The sequence below is a fragment of the Triturus cristatus genome, chromosome 1_1 (genome assembly GCF_964204655.1).
Source record: "Triturus cristatus chromosome 1_1, aTriCri1.1, whole genome shotgun sequence".
Classification (NCBI taxonomy): Eukaryota; Metazoa; Chordata; class Amphibia; order Caudata; family Salamandridae; genus Triturus; species Triturus cristatus.
The window spans coordinates 990,552,103-990,558,102 of NC_140579.1; the positions used below are offsets into that span (position 1 = coordinate 990,552,103).

Here is a 6,000-nt window from a genome sequence, read left to right on the forward strand (position 1 = left end):
TTAAGATTATGAAGCTCCCTTATATGGCGCCCTTTTAATACTGGCAACCAAAGAGAAAATTTGGAAAGGGGAGCATGTGGAGATGTTGAAGGTGCTCCACAGGGAACTGCGGGCAAAAGAGGGTTCCAAAGAGGAAGAGTATGAGCTGTCCAAGCGGGCAAAGGTGCCAACAACCATAGAGAAATGAACAGCAGCCTTAATTTTTGCAAGTGTATCCTGCAAAAAGTATCTAGAGCGGGGCATGTCCATATTTAGATATATGGACGTGAACAGGAGGGCTCGGATCATGTATGGGGGCCAGGCGTGGGTGCAATACGATTAGGAGTTTCACATTCTTTTATGGTGGGATCCTGAGGCAAAGTGGGGAGAGATTGACAATGACCTTTGGCTCCAGACAATGGGCCCGGAGAAGTTGGGGAAAATGATCTTTACCACAAGTGGCCATCCACTGGTATACCAGCCCTTTCAGCAGCGTGCCACCTGAGGAGGGGTGGGGGTTAAAACGCAAGGGGGTGTGCTTGGGACACGCAGGGACTTTAGCAAGTGCTTATGTACGAGAGAGTACTGTAAGTTCCGGCACGAGTGCCCCAAGTGTGCAGGGGGACAGACACTGGTGTATTGCTATGGAGCAGGGGGCAACAGACAGGGCAATGAAATAAATACCAGGGGCCTGCAAGCGGACCGCAGGGTAATCAAGGTGCAGGACACGGGTCCCATGGGAAAAGGGCCAAGGGCTCAGACTCCAACTAAGCTGGAATGCTTGGATTACTGGTTGGCCCAATATTCCCCAAAAAAAGATGCAGAATTGTTGAGTGGAGGTTTTCGGGAGGGTTTCAGGCTGGGTTATAGGAGTCTAAAGTCACATTGTGGGTGGAGAATTTGAAGTCAGCACAGTCACACAAACAGGGGGAGTGGGCAAAGTTCATAAAGGAGGTGCAAGAGGGCAGGGTAGAGGGCCCTTTCAGCATATGGCTGATGCCTGAGTTGATAGTTTCACCCATTGGTGTGGTGCCAAATAAGGACATGGCCAATTCAGGTTAATACAACACTTTTCATGGCCAAAAGGGAGTTCTGTCAGTGATTACATAGGTTTCATTGGTATCTTACTCGCTCGTCAATGGATGTGGCAGTGGGATTGGTTGAACAGGTCGGTCATGGGGCACTTTTGACTAAGTGCGATATCAAATCGGCGGTTAGGCTGTTGCTGGTGCACCTGGAGAATATCCAGTTGCTAGGGATACAGGTTGACGGGTCCTAGTATGTGGACAGAGCCCTTTCCATGGGGTGCTCCATCTCATCAATACTTTTCGAGAACTTCAGTTCCCTTTTACAATGGGGTTTCACATGGCAGACAGGGAGGGCCACAGTGAAACACTACCTGGACGGTTTCTTCTCTGTGTGTCTACTCGGTTCTACGAACTGTCAGCACCAGTTGGCAAGTTTTCAAGAGCTCATAGGTGACATCGGGGTGCCGCTGGCACCAGAAAAGACAGTAGGGCCCAGCACAGGGTTTTCCTTTTTGTGCATTGAACTAGATTCAGTACCCAAGTAGGCGCACCACCTGGTGGACAAAAAGTGCATATGCAGCTATTGTTTGACGTCATGCTGACTAACCAAAAAGTGACTGTCAGGGACGTACAGGTTCTGCTTGCCATCTCAACTTTGCTTGCAGGGTAGCAAGGGCAGGAAGGACTTTTTGCAGGCTTCTATGCTTGCCCCCAGGCCTGGCTATCACTGTCCCATCTTATGAACAGTAACAATCCTTGGCAACAGAAGGGCAATAATTACATTACAAGCCCTATATACAGAGACTTTGATACATATTTAGACTCAGTGTACAGGACATTTAGATTAAATCTTCCATTTTATTGATATAAATTCATATATAAAATGTAAAAATTCTGACATAAACACAAATCGCCGAACAACCATAATACATCATCACAGACACTGTGAAATTGCAGAAAATTATACATAACCAATAATTACAATGACTGATTTTTTTTTAATGACACAACAAACGACAATCAATAATAATCTTATTAATATAAAAGAGTGGCTGAGATGGTGGCCACTTTAATCCCTATATCAAGCATGAAAGAATATATAACCGAAAAAGAATAAGTAAGATGAATGATTGTCAAAAGGAAATTCTCAAACGATAAATCAGTTGCACTTAAATCTAAGTTGCAACAATCAATTCAGGAATACTTGTAGAGACTGATATGTCTGATAAAAGACAGAAATCCGGACGTAAAATGTATGTCTGAATAATTTAAATGAGGTACTTGATCCCAAGTGACCCAACGAACAGGATTACAATGATTAAATGTATAGATAAGGTTGTCTTTAATTTGGGACAAATGTAGCGACTTGCAGGGTTAGATATATGGTCCCATGCAAAGACGATAAATGCACAGGTCAAGGAAGTATATGGAGCTCGTGCTAACGGTCCATTGGTTGTCTACTCCATGATGACCGAACTGTCACATCACCACATCTGATTGTCGGCAGGGTGCGAAAAAAGATTTACGTATGTGCTGCAGGTTTTTGCAAGAGTGCAATGGCATCCTGATGGTGGCCCTGCAGAATTGTCATTGGGATGCACAGATATACTCCAATGCAGCAGGCAGTCTGAGCTTTGGTTTGTAATGGCGGGGCATGTCGTGTGCAGAGGAGAAGCCTGTGGAATGGAAGCGGGGGGCAGGAACATCGCTTTCCTGGAATTTTTCCTGCTGGTAGTGGCGGTTACGCAATGTAGTCGGTAACTGGCGCTCGAGAAGATGTTGTTCAGAATTGGCAAAATGCCTGTTGTGCATGTGGTCAGCAGACAGTCTGCACTGGACGAGCAGATTCTCAAAATGTTGAGAGTTTTTGAGATGGGTTGTTTGAGACATGACATGGTTTTCAGGGCTAGACATGTGCCTGGGGCGGGCAATGACATTGCGGCTGCTGTGTCTCGTTCGCAGTGGGAGAGGTTCCATGGGCAGGTCAAGACACCGATACCGGCAGAAATGAGGAGCATAGGCGAGAAAGGATGCTTCAGTTGGTGATAGGGTCTCTGGTGGACTCCACTAGGAAGTGATATATGCAGGCTTGGCAAGAGTTCCAAGCCAGCGGGGATAGCCGGAGGTTTGGATTAGGGAGGATGATGTGGTGCTGTACATTAGTACTAGTATTGATTGATAAGGGTTTATCTTGAATCACGAGCACTGTGAAGCTGGTGGGAATTGCAATTCCAAAGCCATTGTCAAGGCAACTTTTTAGACAAGTGGTGGGGGTCCTGCCGGCCATATGTAGCTACAGAGAAGAAGCGATTTTGTCATGCTAATCTCATGGATGCTTTTTGGGGCTTTTCAGCATTTCCGAACTGTTGGGGAGCGTTCTAGGGTTGGTCTGGGAGGATATTGGGGTGACAGCTGACATTTTAGAGCTATAGATTTGTTATTTAATGACCAATCAGAGGACCAAAGGGAAGACAGTGGTGTTGCAGTCATTCCCAGTTCTGGACCAATGCCCAGTGAGGTCTGCCAAAAAACTAAGGGCGATAAGTGGGGTGTTGCAAGAGGAGTTTTTAGGCACGTAAATGGCAAAGGGGCGACGTCTTTTTAACTCTTATGGGTTCTGATGAAAGCATTGACAACAATGGGGGAGCCGCCAAGTGAGTATGGATCCCATTCTTTCAGGATCGGGGTGGCCACAGAAGCAGCATAAGAGGGCTGGGGTAGGGGGAGGATCATGTAACTGGGCCTATGGATGTCAGATTGCTTTCATCGATATGTGAGGTTGGGAAAGAGTGGATGTGAATAGTGTCATGTTGTCTTTTGTATCTCACATATACTGTTATTTCCAGGTGCAGTTGCTGGTCCAGAGTCTGTCGAGCTACATTTGTTAAATGGGAGAACAGGTATGAAATCCAGAAGGGCCAAAGAGCCAATCTTGGGCTTGATCATCAGCAGTTTAAAGTTACATGGCACAGAAAAGGTGGTATTCGGTGACTTGAACCGTTGATATGTTTGAATATGCTGTTGAGAATGCACACATGTCCGGATATTTTGGTGCTCCTCTTCTCTTGGGGGGAAAATGACATGGTGGTGAGTAAGGGACTGGCTTTATTGAAGGAGATGAAGAGGGGTCGCTTAGAGATTAACAAGCAGTGGCTCAGAAGTTTTGTCCTATGGACAGAGTGTATCCCCTGGAGCCAATGGACGGGGGCGAACAAGCTCACAGCCATTGATAAGGCCAGGCTCAAGATTAATAGGGATATGCGCGTTTTCTGTAGGGAACGAGGGATTTAGTCAGGTGGAGCACCCAGAATTTAAATATGACACCACAGAATTAAAGTTACACCCGTAGGAAATATTAAAAGATAAGGTTTAGGATACGTAGATAATTAGATGTTAATAGATGTAGGTTAAAGTGTTAAGGGAGTAAAGGTCAACAGTTCAGTAGCAGAATAGGGGTTACAAAGTTACAAGATAAAAAGATGTAAGAGGTAGGGGGATTATTAGGGGAAGGGTGTAGTGATGTAGGTGATTTGTTGTATAGTGAGGTTTAGTTTTGTAAGGCTAAGGCCTAGGGTTACATTTTGCGATGTGCACTTGTTTTCAATAAAGCAACATTGAGTTTGTGGTCTGTGCTGCTCCTGTTTATGCCAATAGGCTTTTGGGGGAAGCCGACCTTGGGAGGTTTGCCCCTGGGGATATTGGCAGATGGGACTGCCCTGGCTACATTTGGGCTCATTTTGGGCTTTTCAGGATGGGCTGGTAGCCCAAAATATAACCAGCCATTTTACAGCACCTAACACTAATTTGGTTACAGTGATACGGTGGATGGTGCTCAGCTAGCAAAAGTTTCCCTCCCTCCGGTAAAGGTTTTCCTGTTATTTTCAAGGGCTGTAGGCTATTTTTTGTTGAGCACAGGTGCCCAAGGGAGGATGGTTTGTATATAGTTGTCCGTAGTGTTATCCAGTACAATCCATACCAATCCATAGGAGTAAAGCAGGGCCCGCTTTACTCCTTTAATAGGGGTACGTTTTTGTCATGATTTTCTAATGAACAAAGTTTTGCTAGATTTAGTTGGTGGTTTTCCGATCAGGATACATTTAATGTTTCATACCACCTTACAGGTTTTGTCAATTGGATTGATATTAATCATTTCTTGGACAACAAAATCGTTATGGATTGTCCTGGCTAACACTATGGTCAGTGTCTTGAGATCTTTTTAATCTTTGGTGGCTAGGCCACAGGAACATAACTGAGGGATCGGTTTTGATTGGATTTTTTACTTTGTTTAGGTTGTCTTTTTGTCCTGATGTAGACCTGCATGTGGAGGTAGAAGGTACCCTCTACGCGCAAGAAGGGTCGAAACGTCGACACATCCCCCTTTTAAGGCCTAGAATACAACTCATTGGCCCTTGCAGAACGCTTAAAATGATGTATTTCTGAATATGTGACATCATTCTTTAAAATGGGCCATTTCAGCAATGAGATAGAATATGTAGACTGTATACAGGCCCAACATTGGTTAGGTTAATTAATGACTCATTCCAACCAGTGATTTATGTGCAAATTTGAGTATTTTTGTTTCTCATTTTTCCTTGATTTCTCTCTTATCTCTTCTCGTTCACAATTGCACATGAGCACTCTCTTTTCACGTTTCTCCTGACAACCTTCTACTGTCAAAATAACTTATTGGATATGACATTTATATAGATTCTATAAAACAAAGATGTTTTCTATTGAAAAATGTTGTCTTTGGTCCTTCTCTCTGCGTTATTACTCCTTGTACAGTATAACTTGTTGAATGACCGTTTGGATTGAATCCTTCTCATTCCTTTTCACCTTTATGTAGGTATCAAAATAAGATACGTCGGGACCAATTATTGCTTTGACTGAATTCATTCCCAGGTCCTCTGACGCCTTCTGGGAAAACCCCATTAGTTTGTAATGGCACTTTCTAAAAGTGGCATTCCTAAACTAGTAATGTTAAACCCAACTT

At 44.3% G+C, this 6,000-nt stretch overlaps 1 protein-coding gene across 1 annotated transcript in view; it reads left to right on the forward strand.

The window, feature by feature from the left end:
• The window catches only part of LOC146871420 (uncharacterized), a 944,195-nt gene extending 938,447 nt beyond the window's left edge, over positions 1 to 5,748 (forward strand). The window contains exons 9-10 of the mRNA XM_085651067.1: positions 3,854 to 3,907; positions 5,297 to 5,748. The gene's annotated coding sequence lies outside the window, so the exon portion shown is untranslated. The remainder of the gene's footprint in view (positions 1 to 3,853; positions 3,908 to 5,296) is intronic.
• The last annotated feature ends 252 nt before the right edge of the window (positions 5,749 to 6,000 follow it).